The sequence below is a fragment of the Dipodomys spectabilis genome, unplaced genomic scaffold (assembly GCF_019054845.1).
Source record: "Dipodomys spectabilis isolate Male_0828 unplaced genomic scaffold, ASM1905484v1 ptg000269l, whole genome shotgun sequence".
NCBI classification, from domain to species: Eukaryota; Metazoa; Chordata; class Mammalia; order Rodentia; family Heteromyidae; genus Dipodomys; species Dipodomys spectabilis.
In genome coordinates this window covers 1,949,623-1,974,984 of record NW_024870946.1, presented here as the reverse complement: position 1 = coordinate 1,974,984, position 25,362 = coordinate 1,949,623, and positions in this window count along the sequence as shown.

Here is a 25,362-nt window from a genome sequence, read left to right as displayed (position 1 = left end):
GAATTGAAGCTGTGATAACAAATGGTAAAGTTCTGAGCTCATGGTCAGCACCCAGGCCCCGTGTTCAACCCCAAAACCTAGCCACCCAGGGCCCATTTAGGAGAGGTCAAAGGTTTCAAAACCTGATGAGCTTCAACAGCCCTAAATAACAGGAAGCATTGTGATATTAGACATATGCTTGGATTTAGCAAGCTTCCAGAAATCTAAGAAGGCACTGTTGCCAATAATGAATCATTGTATTAGGTTCAGCTCCCTTATTGTCTGCCAGAAGGACCCTTGAATTAATTGTAGTAGGTTATTTCAACACTGGAACATAGTATAACAAAGACAGGGTAAGTACAGAGAAGTTGGCCTGCCACGGGAGGTGGCACAAATGAAGGCTTCCTGTCAAAACAAAGCACTGGGGAGAGTGATAGCTTGGGGTACAAAGAGAACTTTTTCTCCTAGCCTTCAGAGCCTGCCCACACTCCTCCTCACTAATAGTCCTGGATGGAGTTGTTTGTTACACAGCTGTACAGGAGTGAAGCCTTTTGTCTGCCTCTTCCAACAAAATGAAGCAGACTTTCTCCACCAGCCTGGGGTGTGGAGAAAACCTCTGGCTACTCTGGGAACAGTGAGGAGAGCCCCGGAACATGCGCTGTCTTGAAAACACTCTCTGTGCTATGAAATCATTCTATTTAAAGCAAATTTCCTAGCTGGGTGCCTTTCATCATAGGGACTCTGGACATTCACAGATAGAAATGCATGCGTACATACAAGGGGAGACATGGAGTTACTTGTGTTTTTTTTTTTTTTTTGGCAGGTCCGGGGGTTGTATTATGAGCCTAAGCACTGTCTCTGAGCTCATTTTGATCAAGGGTAGCCCTCTGCCCTTTAGCCACAACCCCATTCATGGCAATCTTTTATTCCTGTGATCCCTCAGAAGTAAGAGTGCTGTAGACATTCCTGTCCCGGCTGAATTCAAACTGGCATTCTCTACCTCTCAGACTCCTGAAGAACTAGGATTACAGGCAGGAACCTCTGACACCTGGCTTTCTTTTCTTTTTGTTCTTTTTTTTCATTGTCACAAAATGAAATCTTCAGTGTCATTCTAATGGTTTGCATTTCGAAGTAAACTACCCAGGCCCGGAGTTCAAATGCCAGGACTCCCACCTACACATAGAAGGAGATCTTGAGAAAAGCTTTCCTATTCATGTGAATGTTTAATGGAATGTTATAAAAATAACAAATAAATTTGCAGTTAGTTCATGTATATTATTTAATTATATATACGATATTACTACCAATTATTGATAAATTATCCCTTACTTTTTTTAAGTATTATGGTTGAATACATAACAAAGTATTAATTGCAAATTAGTCAATGTACTATAATTACTGTGTATGATTTTATAATGTAATCATACACTATTAATGTAATTGTTACTTTACAACATTCCATTCATATGGATATATAAATAAGTAATGGATTATGTCTTCCATTCTAGCATCATGGTATGATTATCCCAATTAAAGAATACTGACTACTTTTACGTTAATATTTTAATAAATATTCAACCATGATACTTCATTAAATGGAGGCATAATTTAATAATAATTCACAATATATATAATTTAATATCCTCACATTGTCTCTCTCTTATATATATTGCAAACTACACATCTATTTATCTATTTATCTAACCAGCTATATCTATACCTACATCTACATCTATATCTATATATATCAGTCACAATTATGGCTTGTTCCCAGGTTCTCAGAACTAGCTGGTAGCTCAGTTTGCCAAAGGCTTTTGTTCTACAACTGACCCCTTCATAAGTTCGGCATTGTGGGCTGTGAGTTCAAATCCCAGCATGGCCAAAATTTTATATGTGGAGTCAGAAGTCAATTTGACAAATACTTTTTCCTTCTCTGTGAAAGTCCTGGGTCTTAGTATGATGTATAATCCACATGCAAATATAACCATGTGATAATATGGGATAAATATAATAAATGGTATATATGTAATAAACTAAATTAAAACATAAGGGTAATAAATGTCACATGGCGTAACCCCATGTATGTAAATAGATCTCATATATGAATATTATTTTTATCAGTGCTGGATCTTGAATTTGGGCCCTGGAAACTGGGCTGAAATTCTTGTCTTCAATGATGATGAGCTTCCTCTGCCCCACTGAGTTACCTAGACCCTGAATTCAAATCCCAGGCCTGCCAGAAAAATGATGAAAATTCCAAGCAAAGGCCTTAATTTCTTTTGGCCAGGATTAGGGCTTGAACTCAGCTCGTGGCAACTCTGCCTCAGCTTTGATCAAACTAGGCTGGGGTGCAGCCTCTGGACCCACAGCCCATCCTGAGGTACCCCAGGACCCGAGTTCAAATCTTGGGACTGGCAAAATAAAATAAACGGAGAAGTGCTGGGAAGGTGGCTCAGGTATGGATTGCTTGCCTTGCATGCATAAGACACAGGGTTCGATTCCTCAGCACCACATAAGCAGAAAAAAGCAGGAAGTAATGTTATGGCTCAAGTGATAGAGCGATAGCCTTGAGCTGAAGAGTTGTTGGACAGCACCCAGACCCAGAGTTCTGGTCCCAAACCAACAAAAATGAAAGAAAAAAATAGTGCCGGGGAAAAAAAGGAGAAGAATAAAACTGGGAAGTTCCAGAAGGTGGTTTTACATTGTTTTTTCCTTTACAACCATCCTGGGTCTAAATATCAGGGACCGTAAAGTGTACATGACCTTGCACTGTTGAACTTTGGTGGGCTATCAGGGAAGCCATAGCCAAAACCAGCAACCTAGGCCGGGCGTGCGAATCCCAGGACTGCCACCTATCACGGCGGGAGATCCTAAGGAACACATTCCGATATACATCCATATGAATGGAATGTTGTAAAGTAACAATTACATTAGTAGTGTATGATTACATTATAAAATTATACACAATGATTATAGTACATTGACTAATTTACAATTAATACTTTCTTATGTATTCAACCATAATACTTAAATAAAGTAAGGGATAATTTATCAATAATTGGTAGTAATATCGTATATATAATTAAATAATATACAGACAACTCTGTCTTGTTTTATACATACATACATATATACATACATACATAAATACACATATTGTTACATACATATATAAATATATGTGTGTGTGTGTGTGTGTATGTAACAATCTACATATATATTTCTACACTTGTCATTCCTGGGGCTCAGTAGTAGAGTGCTCGCCTAGTAAGTATGAAGCCCTGGGTTCGATTCCACACTATCACATGCACAGAAAAAGCCAGAAGTAGTGCTGTTACTCAACCAGTTGGGCACTGGCTTTGAGCATGAAACTTTAGGGACTGTGTCTAGGCCCTTACTCAAGACCCAGGACTGGCACCAGAAACAAGTTAGAATGTTCTAATTGCAAGAATAGAAGGCCAGGATTTCAAATACCTCCTCACAGGTCAAGCTGGTAGTCTGAAGCTGATGGCTGACATCTAAATTGACTTAGCCAGAGGTCAACAGCTGCAACCCAGCATCATGGAACCAGACACTGCTGGCTCACCCCTAGCGCTCAGAGGGTGAGATCAGACGCTGGTGGGTTGAAAACTCAGCCCTACCAGGAAATCTGCTAGACTCTGAGCTGTGCCTCAAAGTGGTAGAGCTCTAGCCTTGAGGAAAAGGTCTTAGGACAGTACCTCCAACCTATGAGTGAAATCTCCTAGGCTGATGGCCCTCCCCACAAAAAAAAAAAACACCCCTCTAAACTGTTAGATGTGAACTTGTGCAGTTTGTGACCTGTATCTGAAAGAATGGTGATAAGCACCCTAATTCTAATGACAGTTTGTGGGATACAGCTATATGATGAGTCCTTTCTGGGGTGTTGGGTGTTGAGTCCTTCACAGCGTACTGGGTTGTTCATGGGGTATTGTGTGCTGAGTCATTCACAGGGTACTATGTGCTGAGTCCTTCACTAGTTTTTTCTTTCACCTCGTCCTTATAAGATCTACACAAGTAAGATGATTGTGCAGATGAGAAAGTTGAGGCTCAGATATGTCCCCAAGACAGGGCCAAATTTATGTATATACTGAGCTCTAGTGACTTGTCTCCTGTAGACAATTGTTTTGGTTAATTTTCTATATCATGAACCTTGAACTCAGAGCTTAGGTGTTGACTTTTTTCTTGGGTTCATGGCTAACGTCCTACTATGTGGAGCCAAGTACCCCCTTGCAGCAGGGTGATAGCTGAGATCTATCATCCTGCCTGCTCAGGAAGCTGAGGATCTTGGTACCTTTTCCCCTTAGTGGTTGAGTGGCTCTGATGTTCCTTTAGTCTTGATGTAATGATGCCAGAGAGATGTTTGTATGTGGAAATGAGCACATCTCTATCCAAGGACTTTTAAAGTACCTTTTAAAAATACTTTTGAAAGTGATTTTAAAATATTCTCATGAAATTTTCAAAAAGTTTGTTAATTTCTGCTCTTGAAATTAAAGTCACTAAATTATGGAGTTAAAAAAATTATCCCTGATCATGGACAAAAGCCAGCATGGGCAGGAAATTCCTTGAGATGGTTATATCCAATAAACCATCAGAAAGCCTAAATGGGTGCTGTAACTCAAGTTGCAGTGCACTAGACTTGAGTGGAAGAGCTCAGAGACAACACCCAGGCCCAGACTGAACTCCTCCAACTTACAAGAAAAGAAAGAAACTTGAAGTGGAGAGCTGGGATTGTTTCTTAGGGGTAGACTGCTTTACATGTGTGAAACCCTGGGTTTGATCCACATCCCTAGAAAAAAAGGCTGAAGTGGCTGTGTTACTCAAGTGGTAAAGTCCTGTCCTTGTACAGGAGAAACTCAGGTACAGTGGTTAGGTCCTGAGTTCAAGCACCAGTAATGGTGTATGCACACACACACACACAAACACACACACACACACAGAAACACACACACACACGGAGGCACCATTGCCAATAATGAATCATTTCATTATGTTCAGCTCCCTAATTATCTGCCAGAAGGACTCTTGAATTAATGTTAGCAGTTTGGTTCAACACTGAAACACAATCTTACAATGACAGGATGAGTGCAGGAACTTAGCCTGCCATGGGAGGTTGCACAAATGAAGGCTTCCTGTCAAAACAGAGCACTGGGCTGGGCGCTGGTGGCTCACGCTTCTAATCCTAGCTATTCAAGAGGCTGAGATCTGAGGATCACGGTTCAAAGCCAGTTTGGGCAGGAAAGACTGTCAGACTCCTATCTCCAATAAACCACTAGAAAACCGGAAGTGGCTCTGTAGCTCAAGTGGTAGAGCGCTCGCCTTGAGCTGAAGAGTGCAGGGACAGCGCCCAAGCCCAGAGTTCAAGCCCCATGACCGACCAAAAAACAAAAACAAAAACAAAAAAAAAACAGAGCACTGGGGAGAGAGATAGCTTGGGGTACAAAGAGGCCTTTTTCTCCTGACCTTCAGAGCCTGCCTGCTCACATCCTCAATAATTGGCCGGGATGAATTGTTTGTTACACAGCAATACAGGAGTGAGGCTTTTTGTCTGCCTGTTCCAACAATGAGGCAGACTTCCTCCAGCAGCTGGGGTATGGAGAACCCCTCAGGCTACACTGGGAACAGTAAGGGGAGCCCCAGAACATGCACTGTCTTGAAAGCACTCGCTGTGCTATGAAATCATTCTATTCAAAGCAAATTTCCTAGCTGGGTACATTTCTTCATAGAGACTCGGATGTTCACTGATACAAATACATGCATATATACACAGACACATGGAGTTACTGGCTCTTTTTTTGTGGCATGTCCTGAGACTTGAATTGTGAGCCTAGACATTTTCACTGAGCTCCTTTTGTTCAAGGAAACATTTTATTGTGTCTTAAACCATGATTACCCTAGGCTGGGGTGCAGCTTTTACACCCACAGATAATCCAGGGATCCTAAGACACGAGTTCAACTCCCAGCACTGGCAAAAATACAACAAACCTACAAAAATGGAGGAGGAAAAATCAGGAAGTTTTACACAACAGTTTTATCTTTGTTTCCTTAGCACTGTGACCCTCCTGGGTCTCAATGACTCTGCTTGAAAATTGTACGTGAGCTTGCATGGATGAAGGCTGAGGGCTCTCAGTGAAGCATGAGCCCAACCTAGACACCTAGGCCCTGAGTTCAATCCTGGGAGTTCAATCCTGGGATTGCCACTTACACATGGATGAAGATTCTAGGAAACTTAATCCTATCTATAGGAACACTAATAGAATCTTTGAAATGTACTAACTGAATTACTAATTAGCTAGTCATTCCAGTTTAAGACTGTATTCAATAAATATAGGTCATTGATTAATACTTTATAAGTCTTCTATAATTGATTAATGGAGACATAATTTTATACTAAATAATTGGTAGTAATATAATATATAGAAATAAGATATAGACATCACCCTTTATATAGGGTTATACACTAGAGTCTACATAAATGTCTATCTGTCTCTCTCTGTATATATTTATAGATGCATACACATTTGTGAATACACACTCACACACACACACACACACACACACTGCAATCTAAACATCTATCTGTTTTTTTATTGGCCATTCCTAGGGCTTGATCTCAGGTGCTCAAATTTGCCTGCCAACTTCTCTTGCATCAGACTGGTGTGCTAACATTTACCCATTCATGAAGTGGGCCTGCTAGGCCCTGAGTGTAAGTCACAAAACTGCCAAAAACTTAATCCTGGTGGAGAGTCAATTGTCCCACTTGTTTTCCTTATGGGTGAAATTTCTGGGACTCGGGAATGATGTAGAATACATAGGCACATCTATGTCTTATGTAATAGGATGCAAAAAATATTATAAGTGTAGTCATACTCACTAAAGTACATAAGAAATAAAACACAAAATAAAATGAACACACTAAGCGCAATATGCAATAAACATGTATAGGTAAATATAAATCATGTATTTAAAATATATACGAATATTAATTTTTTGAGTGCTAGGACTTGAATTCAGGCTCTAGGAACAGGCCTGAATTTCATGTCTTCCAGAAGGGTGATCTTCCCCATCCCCCACAGTGCTGCAGATTTACCCAGACCCTGAGTTCAATTCCCAGGCCTGGCAGAAAAAATGGTGTGAATTCCAAGCCAAGGAGCCTCATAATTTTTAAAATATTTTAGTGTATGTATGCATGCATGTATGTATGTGTTTGTGTATGTATGTATGTATATATTTTTATTTTGTCAAGCACAGGGCTTGAACTCATGTTGTGGCAATTCTGCCACAGCTTTGATCACTCTAGGCTGGGGTGTAGCCACTGGACCCACAGCCGAACCTTGGTTCCTGGGCCCCAAAGTCTGACAAGAAAAAAAAAATTAATGCAACACACACCAAAAAAAAAACAAACGGGCAACTTACAGATGGCTGCCAGTTTTACATTTTTTTTTTCTTTGCAAGGTGACCATCCGGTCTGAATGACACTGTTGAAAAATGTTGGTAATCTGGCATTGCTGAAGGCTGGCGGGCTTCCAAGGAAGCAATAGGCCAACATGGCAACATAGGCCCTGTGTTTGAATCCCGGTCGTGACCCCTACCAAAGGCGGGAGATCCTAAGAGTCTCCTTCCTATTCATAGGAATACCGACGGATGATTATGAATGGCAAGGTTGAATAAGTTGTTTCTGAATACTACTATATAAATAGAGTGATTTTAGGAGGCCAATGGATTTTAATGAATACTTTTTACATATTCAAATAATAGTATTAATTACATGGACACAATAGTTTCGGAACAGTGGTTGATTTAATTAATAATTCATTAAGGATGAAAACAATAATATTAATTACATGGAGAGGCAACAGCCCTAGGGGTCTATAGCTGAGGTCTCTCATCCTGCTTTCTCAGGAAGCTGAGATCTGATGACCTGGGTTCCAATCTATCCCAGACACAAAAGGTCTGATGAGCCAATTATCTCCAATTCACCACTAAGAAACCTGAAGTGGAAGCTAGGTGCTTGTCACTCATGTCTGTCATCCAAGCTATTGAGGAGGATGAGATCTGAGGATCATGGTTCAAAGCCAGCATGGGCAGAAAAGTCCTTGAGACACTTAGCTCCAATGGACCACCAGAAAAGCTGAAGTGGTGTTTGGCTCAAGTGGTATAGCACAAGACTTGAGCTGAAGAGCTCAAGGACAGCACCCAGGCCCAGACATCATCTTCTACAACAATAAAAAAAGACAGAAACAAACAAACAAACCTGAAGTAGAGGGCTGGGAATGTGCCTTAGGGGTATAGTGCTTTGCAAATATGAAACCCTGGGTTTAATTTCTCAGGACCACAACCATAAAAAAAAGCCTGAAGTGGCTCTGTGGCTCAAGTAGGAGAGGGCTATACTTATACAAGAGAAACTAGGTACAGTGCTCAGGTCCTGAGTTCAACATCCAAGAATCGTGCATGTGCCTATGTGCCCTCTCCCACGTGTGTGCGCGCACACACACACTCACACATACACAGATAAGAAGTGATGCTGTTTTACAAAATGGTAAAGCACCGGACTTCAGCACTGATCTCATGGTCCGCACCCAGGCCCTGTGTTCAACCCCAAAACCTAGCCACTCAGGGCCCACCTAGAAGAGGTCAAATGTTTCAAAACCTGATGAGGTTCACCAGCCCTAGATGACAGGAAGCTTTGTGATACCAGATATGTGCTTGGATTTCTCAAACTTCCTGAAACCTAGGAGAGGCATCATAGGCCCATCATCACAGGCAATGAAACATTTCATTAGGTTCAATGCCCTACTTCTCCGCCGGAAGGACTCTTGAATTATATTCAGCACTGTATCTGAACACTGGAATATAGTCTCACAAAACCAGGATAAGTGCACAGGACATGGCCTGTCACAGAAGGTGACACATATGAAGGCTTCCTGTCAAACCAGAGCACTGGGGAAATAGATAGTTTGGGGTACAAAGAGACCTTTTTCTCCTTAACTTCAGAGTCCACCCACACTCATCCCGGACGGAGTTGCTTGCTACACAGTTGTACAGGACTGAGGTCTTTTCTCTGCCTGTCCAGACAATGAGAGAGACTTCTTCCAGCAGGCCTGGGATGCAGAGAAATCCTCAGGTTACACTGGGAATAGTGAGGGGAGCCCCAGAACATGCACTATCATGAAAACAGTCTCTGTTGTGAAATCATTTTATTGAATACACATTACCTAGTTTGGTGCCGTTCATCATAGCTACTCTGGAGCTTCACCTATAGGAATACATCTATACATACCCAAAGACATGGAAGTACAGGCTCTTTTTGAGGGGGCAGGTCTTGGGGTGGAACTATGAGCCTAGAACTTGTCCCTGAGCTCATTTTGTTCAAGGGTAGTGCATTAAGCTCGAGTCACAACCCCCCTTCTGGGTTTTTCTGTGATGTCTTAGGAATAAGTGTCATGGACTTTCCTAATCTGGCTGGAATCAAATTCAGATTATCTACATCTCACCCTCTGAAGAGCTGGGATTACAGTGAGAAGCCACTGGCACCTTCTTTCTTTTCTTCTTCATTTTTAATCTGGACAATCTGACTTCTTAGCAGGGTCATTGAAATGGTTTGAATTTATAAATTAACTACCCAATGTTCTTTAGAACTGCTTTACCTGGGAAAGATTTTCTCTCCTCATCTTCTCCTCTGGGTCACATGTTTGAAGCCAAAAGTGAGAAATGAGTGTCACAGGATTTGGGAGCAAATGTCCACAGGCCATGACAATTCTGTCACTTAGCATTGAGCTGCAGTGAATTTGCTGTCTCAAGATGATAAGACCAAAAGCCAAAGCGATCCTCATACTGTCTGCATTACTCCTTTTGTCTATAAAATGATCTAGTAATTATGAGTGTTATGTGTCTACAACCTTAAGTATCTAGAACCCACTAGAAGCATCTTCATATATCTCTTTTTCTCTAGTGCCTCTCAAGATTTAGACTAAGGGTTTGTGTGGAGGGACTCCTTGGTGTATCCCTGAAGAAAGCCGCCTAAATCCTGTTTGGGAGACAGCCGTTCAAATTCAGCCTGAGCAAGAATTCTGTGAAACTCTTATCTCCAATAAACCACCAGAACACCACAAGTGGAACAGTGGTCCAGAGGCAGAGTTCCAGCTTTGAGAGAGAAAGTCGAGAAGGAGACACAGGCCAGACCAGGCAGGAAAGCCTGGGAGGCGCTTATGTCGAATTAATGACCAGATGGCTGAAAGTGGAGCTGTGGCGGTGGTAAAGCCTCAGCTTTGGGAAAAACAGCTGAGGAATGCATTGGGCCCTGAGGTTAAGCACTGGGATGTCCACAAAAAAATTTCAAAAAGAGAAGGCCAATTTTATGTATCAGTGCCCTACCTACTTATGTCTGTATATTACCTCCCTGAATGCAAACAGACCTTATGCAGTGCTTCTCCTTTTATTTACTGATTTGTATTTCAGATATGCTCCTTTCATATACTGCATCATTCTCTTCATTTCAGGCCCATGGCTTTTCTCTTCCAGGGTTCCAGGCCTGTGTCCTTATATGATACACTGATGCTCTCAGGAGCCTTTATTTACATTTTGTTATGAGGCCAATGCAGGAACCATAACAAACTAGGCAGGGGAAAAGAAGACCAGGTTTCATAGAAGTATCCAGTATTCAGAAACTTAAACTTGGGGAGGTAAAATGGCAACATACTTTCCTAAAAAACTACCATTAAGGAAAAAATGAGGGAGCTGGGAATGTGGATTACTGAGAGAGTGCTTATCTAGCATGCAAGAAGCCCTGGGTATGATTCCTCGGTAGCACATACACAGAATAAGCCAGAATTGGGGCTGTGGCTCAAGTAGTAGAGTGCTCCAGACAGTGCCCAGGCCTTGAGTTCAACCCAAGAGATATCTAGGTAGAATGGTAGGTAGGTAGATAGATAGACAGACATAGGATAGAAAGAAAGAAAGAAAGAAAGAAAGAAAGAAAGAAAGAAAGAAAGAAAGAAAGAAAGAAAGAAAGAAAGAAAGAAAGAAAGAAAGAGATAGATAGATAGATAGATAGGAAGATGATAGATGAATCTGGTCTTGGATTTCAGGAGGAAAGAAGGGAACAATTTCCAGTCATTAGGCCTTCTGCAGTTGTGCCAAGACACCAGCATTGCCTTCACACAACCAGAGAGCTATAAGACTGTCTCTTTCCCACTTCTCAGGCAGCCAAGGGCACCAGAGGCAATTGGGCAGAGCCAGTTTCTAACTCAGATGCTTGGAGAAAGAAGAGAAACAACCCTGACTCTAGTTGGTCTGGGGATTTGAATTAATTATGTGGAGAATGAAGGAAGGAGAAAGGACTGGCAGAGGTAGAAGAAGGGCCTTCAAATCTGACAGATGGAGAATCAAAAACCCACTCCCTAAGACCAGAGAGCAGGGTTTTTCTACTCTGTTCCTCCCCTCTCCCCGACTAAACTGGCTCTATTGGTAACCCAAGATAGCCTGATTCTCCCTTCACTTGTGGGAAGAATGTTAATTGGTCATTGTTTGAAGAGGCTGAGAAAAGCCTGACCCTGGTGTAACTCTAACAAGTGTTTTAGGTTTTCTCTAATTGCTTGCATTGCCTGGAATATATGAAGTGGTTTTGCTGCTCACTTATCTGTTGAATTTGTACATTCTGCCTCCGAATCCTGTAGGCCTGGTCTCTGCACCTAGCCTGGCTTTTGAAACTGTTTTCTGTCCTTCAATTACAGTGTTACACTGGAGTTCTTTCTGCTAATGGAGCTAGGGTTTGGAGCCTGAGAACTTCATGTAAACCCAAGATGGGTCAATGTTTCTTTCCTGCTTCTATAGCTCAAGAATTCTAAGAACATTTAGAGTTCAAGTACTTCTCATCTCCAAGGGAAACACAGGAAGCTCTTGAACATCTGACCTTTCAGAAGTGGAAGTCAGAGTCTCATAGACTTTCCTGCCCTGGCTGGCTTCACCTTGTGATCCTCAAATCTCAGTCTCCTGAGCTAGGCTGACAGGCCTGAACTACTGGTGCTCTGCTAGGCTCAGAGCTGTAATGACCTTGACAGTACAAGTCAACAGCTATCACAATGGGCTTGGGGAGCATATTAAGCCTTTCAACATTGGACCTTTCAGATCCCTGTAGGACACAAGATTACAATGCTAGAGTCTGAGAGGCTGGGCATATGGATGTGTTACACTTGAACCTGAAGCTCTGACTCCAATTCAGGGATACATCAGTGTTCATTTTCCAAAGAATGATCTCATAATTAGCAAATAGGAAAAGTACCTGGATTAACCCTCACTTTTTTCTCACTTTTTTCCCAAGAGTGTGTCTTGAACTCAAGCCTGGGCACTGTCCCTTAGCCCCTCAAGTCAAGACAAACACTCTACCACTTGAGTAATAGCACCACATGGGGTCTTTGGGTGGTTCACTGGAGATAAGAATCTAACAGGCTTTCCTTGGCTACGCTGTCTTTGAACTGTGTTCCTCAGCTCTCAGCCTCCTGAGAAGCTAGAGTTCCATGTGTGAGACACTGGCATCTGGTCTATTGTATTTGACAGTCCTGGGGCTTGATCTTAGGGCCTAGGTACTGTCTCTGAGCTCCTTTTTCTCAATGCTAGCTACTTGAGCCACTGCACAGTTTCTACCTTTTTCTGAGTATGTGGCATTGAGGATTCAAACCCTGGCATTCATGCATGCTAAGCGAGCTCTTTACCACTAAGCCACATTTCTAGCTCCATCCTTTCAATTTTATCCCTCACTTGCCTATCCTCAGGAAAAGGTTTCTGACTATAAATCATCTAAAGAAATCCCAATAGGAAGAAGTCCAAAGATTGGACAAAGCTCATATTTGGAAGAGACTCTAAACATGTGAAGACTGTGACAAATGCATCCATTTAATTATGTATTATGTTTCAACACTTAATAAAATATTAATGAAAAATGAGTCAATGTCCTAAATTGCTGCATAGAATGTTATTATAGGTGTGCAAAATGTAATAAATATTATGTGTATTATATGCTAAATACAATAATAAATCAATTAAAAATAAAAATAAAGCAAAATAAAAATAAGAAAAATTTTAAAAAAGTAAATACAAAATCAATAATAAAATCATAATATGAAATTAACATACATAAGTGTATATCATATATTACACATGTATAGAAATAGTTTTTCAATTGCAGGACCTTCATTCAGGCCCTGAATTTCTTTTCCTCAAAGACAGTGAGCTTCTCCTTCACCCATGGTGTAAGAGTTACATGGATGGTGAGCTCAAATCCTAGCAATGGCAGAAATACTGGCCCCAGTTTCGACAGTGACTTACTTTTTTTTAACGGAAGCACTCATGTTTACTCAGTTCCAACATTAAAAAAAAGTAGTGTAGAATTTTGTACAGCTATTCAGACATACTTTCCTTACCTCTAAAATGCTTATCTGAGAACTATATTGTTTCTCTTTTTTGGACTTTTTTATTGTAAAAATGTTTTACAGAGGGGTTACAGTTACAGGAGCAAGGTAATGAGTACGTTTCCAATTGAGCATTATTGACTCCTCCTTTGTTGTCCCCTTACCATCCCTTGCCTCCCATCTCCACAAATACATCACCCTGCCGAGGTAGTGACTTAGTTTTTCATTTTTGGTGGGCACTGGGATTGAAATCAAGCTGTGGCAACTCTTCCCTCACATTGCTACAAGTTTACCAAGACCTTGAGTTCAAATCCCAGGCTAGGAAAGAAAACTGGCAGAAATTCCAAACCAGGGAGCTTTATTTTTTTTAATTTACTTAAATAATCTTTTTTCTTTATTCTTTTTTTTTTTTTTACAACCATGGGTCTTGAAGTCAGTTCGTTTAAACTGTGCCTCAGCTTGGATCTCCCATACCCGACCCTGAGGTCCTAGGCCCAGAGTTCTTGCAGGTAGAATAAAAACCCTGAAAAGCACAAAAAGTGGCAAGCTGTAGAGGGCTGGGGTTTTATGATTTTTTCTTTGGACGGTAACTATCCTGGGTCTGAATGACATGGCTGCAAGGTGGACCTGACCTGCTCTTGCTGATGGCTGGTGGGCTATCAGTGAAGCCATAGGCCAACCTGTCACCATATGCCCTGGGTTCAAATCCCAGTCCTAATACTAATGGCAGGAGATGACAAGAGACTCATTCCTATAGATAGGAATACTGATTAAAAGAGTAGTTCATGCATCCGTCTTGTCTAAAATTGGATGCAATAATCCTAGAATGCTGATTGGTATTAATGTTATTAAGCATGAAAAGAATAATATTCCTTCAATGGTGGGATAATAAATACCTAAGAATTGGTAGGAACGTAGTAGTTGTCATTCAATCATAGACTGACGGCTCTGGCACTCTTTACCAATATATATTTATTTGTATACCACCGTCTGCCTATTCATGTATTGCTGTTTTGGCCAAACCTGGGGGTTGATCTCAGTGCTGGGCAAACACATGACAGCTTCATTGTCTAGAGGCTGCCATGCTGAAACTCACCCATTCATGAATTTGGCCTGCTAGACACCGAGTTCAGATCCTCACACTGCCAGACATGATGGAGAACACATCTAAAATCTAGATTCTCTGTGATAGGATGTAAGCAATGTAATAAATGGTATAGGTGTAATCAGAGTCAATAAAATAAATGGTAAATAAATGAATAAAACAAGAAATCAAATGAATAACCACACCAAACACAATATGGACTGAACATCTGTATGGAAGTATAAATCCCATCGTTAAAATTCATATAAGGAGTATCTTTTCCAGGCATGAGGCTTGAATTCAGCCTCTCTACGAAGAGGGAATGGCGGGAGATCCTGAGATACTCATTTCTGGAACTAGGAAGAGTCATGGAATGCAATCAATCTCATCCTTGAATGAGTACTTCGTGCATGATGCAAGTAGGAAATGATAGGCAAGACTCATGGGGTATAGATTATTTGTAAAGGAGAGTTGATGAAGCGTGACAATAATAATCACAGTCATGAAATGGAGGCATCAGGAAAGATCCAAGAATCAGTAGTCACACAGATTGGATTCCATCACATGTCACCATCAATCCTACTCTATACAAATATATACTTATTTGCATACTACCTTCAGCTTATGAATGGGTGACTATTGTGCTTGCCACTCTCTCCCCAGGGGGGCTCAAACTCAGTACTGGGAAGGCCTAGCTCCTTCGTTGCTAACAGGCTGGTGTGCTCATGTGGAACCATTCACCAATGGTGCCTGCTAGGCCTGAGTTCAGATCCCAGCCCTGCCAAAAGATTCATCTTGATGCCAGAAGCCAATCGTTGCACCTGTTTCATTTCATGTGCAAGTACTGGGTCCCAGCTAGGATGGCGAATGCATGGGCCACCCTGTGGTCATGGGAATAAGTTGTTATCCATGTCAGCCCAGTTATACCTGTCATAATATACTCAAGAAAATACACAATGCATTCATGAATAGCATACAAAATAAAGACAATAAGTACACTCAATGCATGATGCAGTCCACACACGGATGTGAATATACATCCCATGTTTCAATGATGCATTGAGGACTATTTTGGCCTCCCTAGGGCTCGATCTCAGTTCCTGGGAACAACCCAGCTCCTTCCTGGCTCACAGTATGGTGTGATCACGTGTACCCACTGTGCAGTTGGACTTCTTAAACCCCAAGTTGGAGTCCCAGCACTGCCAAAAATTAACCCTGATGTGAGAAGACAGTTGTTGCACCTGTTTTCCTGTGCTACACAAATTTTGGGTCTCTGCTAGATGGAGAATGTATAGGCAACTCTATACTCATGGGAATAGGTTGTCTTCCAGTTCACCACAGTTATGTCTGTCAACTTATACTTAAGAACATACACAATACATCAATGAATAAGACACAAAGAGAATGACTACACCAAACACAAGATGCTGCCCCCCCATGTTTGGAAATATAGATCCTCTGCTTAATTATGAATTTATGACTATATTGGCCCCCACCAGGGATCAATACCAGGTCCCGGGAATGGCCTAGCTCCTTAGAGGCTCACAGGCTGGTGTGCTTACCATGACCCATTCACTAATTGGGCCTGCTAGGCCTTGAGTTCAAATTCCAGCACTGTCAAAAGATTCATTCTTATGTGAAAAGCCTAGGGTTGCACAGGTTTTTGTGTTCTGTGCATGTCCTGGGTGTCATTGAGGATGGAGAATGCTATATAGGCAACTGTACAGCCATGGGAATAGGTTGTCGTCATTGTCAGCACAGTTATATCTGTCACCATACTCAATAAAATGCATAAGACACAAAATAAAAAGAATAACTACACTGAATGCAAGGTGCTTACCGCACATTTAGGTAAAGAGAGGTCCTATGTTTAAAAAAGGTGGGCTTGATATTTTGTCCAGTGCTGGGCTTCAAATCAGGCCCTGGACCAGGTCTGACATTCTAGTCTTCAAGGTGAGCTTCCCCTTCCCCCACAGTGCAACAGAGCTACCCACACCTGAGTTCAAATCCTAGCACTGACAAAAGATCCATCCTGATGTCAGAAGCCAGTTGTTGCACACGTTTTTTTCTCCTGTGAAAGTCCTGAGTATCAACTAGGAAGGGGAATTCATAGACAACTCTATAACCATGGGAACCTTTTGTCATCCATGTCAGCACAGTTATACCTGTCACCATACTTAGTAAAATACACAATACCTCCATGACGTAGATACAAAATAAGGAGAAGAAGTTCACTAAACACAATATGCTATTGACTCATGTATGTCAATATAGATTGTATGTTTAAATTATGAATTTATGACTACAGTGCACCACCTTGGGGATCCTGGGACTGGCTTAGCTCCTTATTTGCTCACAGGTTGGTGTGTTAACCTTGACTTATTGGTCAATTGGTCCTACTAGGCCCTGAGTTCAGATCCCAGCTCTACCAACAAGTGGATCGTGGAGTAAGAAGCCAAGTGTGAAACTTGTTTTCCTTTTCTCTGAATATCCTGGGTGATCCTGAGAATCCTGGCATGGTGGAGAACATTTCTACAAATCTAGATGCTCTGTGATAGGATGTCATCAATGAAATAAACAGAATGGGTTTCATCATAGTACAATCAATGGTAAATAAATGAATAAAACAAAAAATATAAGGAACAACCACACCAAACATGTATGGACTGAACGTCTATAGGTAAGTATAAAACCTATCTTTACAATGTATATAATTAGCATGTTTTCCAAGGTTGGGCTTGAATTCAGGACTAGTGAACAGGTCTGATTTTCTTTTCTTCAAGTACGGTGATCGTCCCCTTCATCCACATTGGTGCAGATTTACCCACATCCTGAGTTCAAATCCAAAGCCTAGAAGAGTAAACGGCATGAATTGCAAGCGATGGAACTTTTTTTTTAATTTTACTTTTCTAAATATGGGGTTTGAACTCAGGTTGCAGCAACTCTGCCTCAGCATTGATCACCCTAGGCTGGGGTGCAGCCGCTAGACCTGTAGCTGCTCCTGGGATCCTAGACCCCCAGGCATGCCAGGGAAAGCAATGCACAGAAAAAATGCGGCCTTTTTATGTTTTCTTCATTTGCACGGTGACCCTCATGGATCTGAATAACATTGTTGCAAAGGGTACTTCATCTTGCATTGCTGAAGGCTGCCAGACTATCGGGGAGGCCATAGGCCCATGTGGCAACATAGTGCCTGATTTCGAGTCCCCGTCCTGACTCCAACCAATGGCAGGAGATACTGCTTCTATAAAATTAGACAGCATCATTTCAGGAGGCTAATAGACTTTAATATTTATGAAGCATTAAAAGAATATTATTACTTACAGGAACACAATAATTTCAGGACACTTATTTCATTAAGGATGAAAACAATAATATTAATTACATGGATGCATAATTAAAACCCAGGACTTGGTAGGAATTGAATCTATATAACTGAATAATGTATAGATATCTCTTACACTCGATTAATATATATATATATATATATATATATATTAAGGTACTGTCATCTACATATCAATGTTATTATTTTGTTAACCCCTGGTGCTTGATATCAGGTAATGGGAACATCCTGTCAGCTCAATTTGCCCCAGGATGGAGTGCTGACACTCACCCATTCATGAATTGGGCCTTGTAGGCTTGTAGGCCATGAGGTCAGATGCCAGCACTGCCAAAAAATGAATTGTGGTGTAAGAAGCTGATGGTGACATATGTTTTCCTTTTCTGTGAATGTCCTGGGTGTCAGGTATGAAGTTGAATACATATGCAGACATATATCCTATGTAATTAATGTAATAAATGCTTTTTGGGGGGGTCTGGTCGTGGGGCCTGAACTCTGGGCCTGGGCCCTGTCCCTCAGCTCTTCAGCTCAAGGCTAGCACTCTACCACTTGAGCCAGAGTGTCACTTCTGCCTTTTTTCTTTTTGCTTATGAGGAATCGAACCCAGGGCCTCATGCATGCAAGGCAAGTGTTCTACCACTGAGCTACCTTCCCAGGCCCATGTAATCAATGTTCTATGTGACATAATGGTCAATAAAATAAATGTTCAATGCATGAATAAAACAAAAAATTAAATAACTGAACTGAATGAAATATAGTCAACATATGTCTATAAATATAAATCATATATGTAAATTGTACATGAATAGGATGTTTTCTAGTGGTGGGGATCTATTTCAGGCCTAAGGAACAGACTTGAATTTCTTGACTTCAAGGAAACCAGCTTTCCCTTCCCACATAGTGCATCAGAGTTACCAAGACCATGAATTCCAAAACCAGTCCTGGCAGAAAAATGGCACCTTTATAGTATGTGAGACCCAATTCTTAGTTATTTCATTATGCCTCCATTTTATTAATGTGATTGTTTAAATGCTTAATAAAATATTAACTAACATGGATCAGTATCCTATAATATAATTGTGCATAATTTTATACTGGAATCATTGAAGAACCGCTCATTCAATCATGACACACATTACATTCTGTTGGTAATCATATGGATAGGAGTAAGTTTTTTGTATCTCCTGCCATTTGGTGGTGGCAGGACCAGGATTCGAACTGTGGGCTACAGCTCCCACCACTTAAACCCAAGGATAGGGAACTCAACTATTTGTCCAAGAACATCAGCAAGACCAATGATTAAGCAGGCACCAGTGGCTCTCAGCAGTCCTCCTTGATACTTACAAGGCTGTGATTGGAGGATCATGGTTGAAGTCATCCTAGGCAGGAAAGTCCTTGAGACTCCTTTCCAACTTCAGTGACAACAAAGCCAGAAGTGCTGTGGCTCGTTTGGAGGGCCAGCTTTGAACAAAAGTAGCTCACAGACTGTGCCCAGATCCTGAGTTCAAGGTCCAGGATTGGCAACAAACAGACATACACAATAATCTGTGCAGCCATCCAGTTAATGCTGGTCACCCTCTTGTCTCCAACTGAATTGACATTCTTCCCTGAGAAAAGGGCTGGGGAGATGTTAACTTCTTGACTCTGCCCATGCTGCTTGCATCACAGGAGTCTGGCCACACCCACATTCTTTCATGGTTCTTCCTGACCAATGGGATACAAGAATGGTGGCCACGCCCACATTCCATGCTGCCTGGTAGCACCTGGATTCTCACTGTTAGTTTACACCACTACCAGCAGTTGAGGAAGGTGAGGTGTTTGAGTGGTAAGGAAGAGTCTCAAGGCCACTTCGGAGTATAGTAGGAAATTGAGAAGCCTGCCCGCGCCCCAGCCGCTTTCTCCCTTTCCCAAGTTTCGAGATTTCAAATATCAGGCAATGGCACGTTGCCAGCCCGATTAAAGCCCCAACCTGATCCCTGGACCTGGTTCTCTACATTGGGTCCATTTGTCCACAATACCACAATACCATCACTGCTCGCCCCACCTGGAACAGCCTCCAGCAGCTTTTCCCAGCAGCACAGGTGAGTGGCAGCCTCCAAACCACCCCTACCGAGGTCAGACCCCCCCCCTGGGGGCACCATGACCCCTGCTTATTTCCTCTCCCTGGCTCTGAGGAGCCAACTTTCTGTCTTGGGCATTTCTGAAACAGAGACTCAATATATGCTCTGGCTGGGCTAGATCAAGGTCCTCCTGTCTGTGACAGGTATGCTCCTCCAGGCCTGGTCCTCTGTAGTTGAGATGGTAGACATATAGCAACATTGGCAGTCATCAATTTAGATGGATTGTCCCCAACTTTTAGTCCACAGCAGCCGATTCTTGACCATAGGTGAAGCTCTGGGTAGGGCCTTAACCATCAGACCTCATTTTCCTCACAGGACAGTTGTTAGGAAACAAGGGATTTATGCAGAGGGATCTCTGGATCATGTCTAGGCACAGAGGGAGCAGCCTTCAGATAAGGTTCTCTGCAGTCTGTGAGCAAATGACAGTAAGATACCCGGAAAGTGCTCAGATGGGGCCTTTTATTAACCATGCAACAGATGTGGGATTATGAAACAAAATATGGCTCTCTTTCATCATTACCCTATCCCCATATGGAAGGGGATCCTTCATTGTGTGGAGTATTGCAGCTGGGGAAACCGAGGCACAGAGAAACCAAGTGACCTACTTATGACTTCAACTTCACAGGAAGCTCAGCCTGACTTCGCTACCATGCTCCCTAAGACAATGATTGTTATTCAGTAGACTTCTGGTGGTAGGAAGTCCACTTCTTGTCAGTCGTGGGACTTGAACTCTGGGTCTGGGCACTGTTCCCGAGCTCCTCAGCAAAAGGCTAGCCCTCTACCACTTGATCCCACAGCACCATTTCCGGTTTTCTGGTGGTTCTTTGGATATAAGAGTTTCACAGATGTTCCTGCCGGGGCTGGTTATGAACCATGATCCTCGTATCTCAGCCTCCTGTGTAGTTAGGATTAGAGTTCTAAGCCACCAGCAACCTTCTTAATTGTAATTGTGACTTTTTTCTCTCCCTCTTTCACAAGAACTGGTTGAATGGGTACTGGAGGAGGGGGTTCGGCTCCCACATGTGGTTCCCACATGTGGCTGTGGGTCAGGTGCTGTCTTGCTCAGCCTGTTGAAACAGCTCCATGAGATAAGCCCTTCTGTGCCCCGGCTAGACCATGAGAGTTCTTCATTGTCCATCCAGCCTTACTGGACTTATTGTATTGTATTGCTTTCGACGTCATTTCTAGCACCTGGGGAAAATTATGATACATAGTTACTAAATAAAAATGTAATGCCATCTTAAGAAAGTCATTTAGGGCTCTGGGAATGTGGGTTCATGGTACCGTGATTGCCTATCATGCATGAAACCCTGGGTTCAATTCCTCAGTAACACATAAAAAGAAAAATTCTGGAAGTGGTGCTGTGCCTCAAGTGGTAGAGTGCTAGCTTTGAGCAAAAAAAAAAAAAAAAGAAAAAAAACTCAGGAATAATTCCATACCCCTGAGTTTAAGCCCCTGGACTGGCAAAACAAAACAAAACAAAACAAAAACATTTAGTTAGTAATTGCAAAATAAAGAACCCATACTTGTAATATATAATTGCTCCTTCCATACTGACACTTGACAATAGTCCTTAATTCATGTACTTATATTAGGATACTGTGTTGAAAAAAGTTTTGTTCATTAAGTCACAGCTATTAATGCCAGGAATGTGCTTAGATGCCAGGTGAAGATTAATTCTGGAAATTCAACGATTCCAGGATTTTGGATTGTCACTGCTAATCACAAAGAGAAGGGTAGTCAAAGTGCGATTTTGAACCTTTTGGTCAGTTATGGCACCAAAAAGGAAGAGGCTAATTTAGTGTTGTGACAGAAGATAAAGAATAACTGCAGATGTAAGGAATAAATGATAGTAACTAAGGTATACCAGAAACTGTTCTAAGAACAATTTTTGGTTATTGAAGAACTTGTCAACTAGGCTTTTCCTCATTGTCTTTAGCATTCTAAATTTCTTAGGCTAGTTCTTAATCTCTGTGGGATAAATGTATCTCCTTCTATGCTGTTCTTTCATAGGTGATCTCCTTTGCTTTCTAAAAATCAGAGTCTTTCTATATTTCTCTATGAACATTTCTGATACTAAATTCACCTATACAGATGTCAGAGGATGCTAATGTAATGGTCCCATAGCTCATGAGTCAATAATGTAACAAAATGGAAATGGAGGACATATTTATTGCTATCTCAATTTTTCTGAAAAGCTGCAATGTCATCATTTGGTTAAAATTTCCATTCTTTGTCAACACAGTGTCATTCAGTGCACATAAATGCAAATATGAGCCAGGTGCTGGTTGTTTACACCTGTAATCCTAGCCTCTCAGGAGGTTGAGACCAGAGGATTGTGGTTCAAAGTCAGCCTGCTCAGGAAAGTCCATGAGACACTAATCTTCAGTTTACCACCAGAAACCCAGAGTGGTGCTGTAACTAAAGTGGTAGTGCACTCAAGTTGAACTTAAGAGCTGAGGGACAGCGCCCAGGATCAGAGTTCAAGCCCTACAACCAACAAAAAAGTGAAATATGACTTTAAGTTTCCCCAAAAGGAACAAAAAGATCAATAATCTTCCCAAGCAATACAAATAATTCCAAAATGATTCAGTGCACCTAATTTTGCTGAGTAATGTTATGGATAATTTGCTGGACATATTCTCTAAAAACAAATCATTTAACTAGGGATACAGGTGGCCCCATTGCAACAATGAGATATACAAGTCGTAAAGTCGAAAAAAGAACTTTACAACTTTGGTGGGGGGGGAGGACTGGGAGGGGGGAGGGGGGTAGTACGGGAAGGGATGGGATGGGGAACCAAAGAGGAGGAAACAATGCTTGATTAGAAATGTACTTATCTTGCCAATGTAATTGTAACTCCTCTGTATGGTATTCTCACAAAAATAAAAGAAAAAAATTGTCAAATTTTAGCTTTAAAATAAACTTCATCTAATATTTCATGTTTGAAAAGAGAAGTCTATACAGCTGATGTCACTTGGCTTTCTTATTATCTTACTTCAAAGCCAACCCAGGCAGGAGAGTGTGTCAAATTCTTATCTGTAATTACACAGCAAAAAAGACAGAAGTGGAGTTTTGGTTCAAGCAGTAGAATACTAGATTTGGGGGCTGGAGGCAGGAAAGAAAACTGTTCAGGGACAGCCTCAGGGTTCAAGCCCGAGAACCAACAAAAACTTAACAAAAAAGCAAATAAAAAAACCCCCAGATATTTCATTGGGACCCTCCTTAAAGGAGGACTGATCTGAGAAGAGGCTCCTTTTCCTGACCATACTCACTGGATGCTTCTTTGGAATCCTTCTTGCTCTGGAGAACTCAGGAATAATTGAAAGGAATTGATAACTGACTCCTGCAACAAGAGAATCATCTCATGGGTTAAATATACATCGATAAGACACTTTAAAACCTCCATGTCTTTATTTCTTTGCAGTAGAACTTTTTTTGGGGGGGGAGTGGGTTCAGTCATGGGCCTGAATTCTGGGCCTGGGCACTGTCCCTCAGCTCTTCAACTCAAGGCTAGTCCTCTAACAATTGAGCCACAGCTCCACTTCTGGCTTATTTTTGCTTATGTGGTGCTGAGAAATTGAACCCGGGCCACATGCATGCAAGGCAAGCACTCTAACACTGAGCCACCTTCCCAGTCCCTGGAGTAGAACATGTTTGAAACAACGTTATTTCCTTTTTTTCTATGCTGGCCTTCAAATGGCACATTCTTTCTTTTTTTTTTAAGTTTATTCTTTATTGTGAAAATACTGTACAGAGGGGTAAAAATTACATGGGCAAGATAATGAGTACATTTCCTATCAAGCTTTGTAGCCTCCTCCTTTGTTTCCCCTTCCCATCCCTTCCCAGCCTCCCCCCACCCCCCACCTAATCCTCCCCCTTTTCGACATGACAACTTGTACTTCTCATTGTTGCAATGGGTCCACCTGTATCCTTATTTAAACGACTTTTTTTTCCCCTTTCCCCTCCATAAATTATACCGACATCAATTACAGTGAAAGCAGGATTTATACTGTGGGGGAGGGACTTACAAAGCAACAAAGGAATAATCTTATAAATGCGGTAGAAACAAATGCATGAAAGAAAAAACAACATTTAAATACATATCTTAGGGTTCATTTTCCTAACAACACATTATCTGACCTTTTATGTTTGACTCATACATATACTAGATATTGCAAATAAGGGAAACCATGGGACCTATGTTTCTTTGGGCTTGGCTTACTTCACTAAATATAAATTTTTCCAAGTCTTTCCATTTCCTAACAAATAGGGCAATGTCATTCTTTCTGACGGAGGCATAGAATTCCATTGTGTATATATACCACATTTTCTTGATCCATTCATCTACTGAGGGGCATCTGGGTGGGTTCCATATCTTGGCTGTGGTAAATAATGCTGCAATAAACATAGTTGTGCTGGTAGATTTAGCGTGGTCTTGTTTGTAAATATTTGGGTAAATGCTCAAAAGTGGGATTGATGGGTCAAAGGGGAGCTCTATGTGGAGTCTTTTGAGGAACCTCCATACTGCTTTCCAAAGTGGTTGAACAAGTTTACACTCCCATCTGTCCACATCCCCTCTAGCATCTGTTGTTATTAGAGTTCTTGATTTTTGCCATTCTAACTGGGGTGAGGTGGTATCTCAATGTTGTTTTGATTTGCATTTCTTTTATGGCTAGGGAGGTTGAGCATTTCTTCATGTGTCTAATGGCCACCCTTCTTTCTTCTTCAGAGAAGTTTCTCTTTATATCTTTGGCCCACTTATTTATAGGGCAGTTGTTTCTTTGAGGATTTGTTAGAGATTTAATTTTTTGAGTTCCAAGTATATTTTATATATGAGACCCTTGTCCATTGTATGGCTAATGAAGATCTTCTCCCAATCCGTGGCCTTTCTATTGTTCTTGCTAGCTATGTCCTTTGCCATGCAGAAGCTCTGCAACTTCTTGCAATCCCATTTGTCCAACCTTTCTTTGATTTGTTGTGCTTCCGGGTCTCTATTAAGAATAGTTAGGCCTACGCCAAGGAGACTTAGGGTTTCTCATATTCTATCCTGTAATGTTTCAGAGTGTCTGCTTTGATTCCGAGGTCTTTGATCCATTTGGAGTTGATTCTGGTCCAGGGTGATAGATAAGGATCTAGCTTTAGTTTTGTACAAGTAGTTAACCAATTTCGCCAGCACCATTTACTGAAGAGGTTGTCTTTCTTCCATTCTATATTTTTTAGCTCCCTTATCGAAGATTAGATGGCTATAGGTTTGTAGGTTCATTTCTGGGTTTTCAATTCTATTCCATTGGTCCTGAGGTCTGTTCTTGTGCCAGTACCAAGCTGTTTTGATTACTATTGCTTTATAGTAGAGTTTGAAATTTGGTATTGATATTCCTCCAGCAGCGTTCTTTCCGTTGAGGAGCGTTT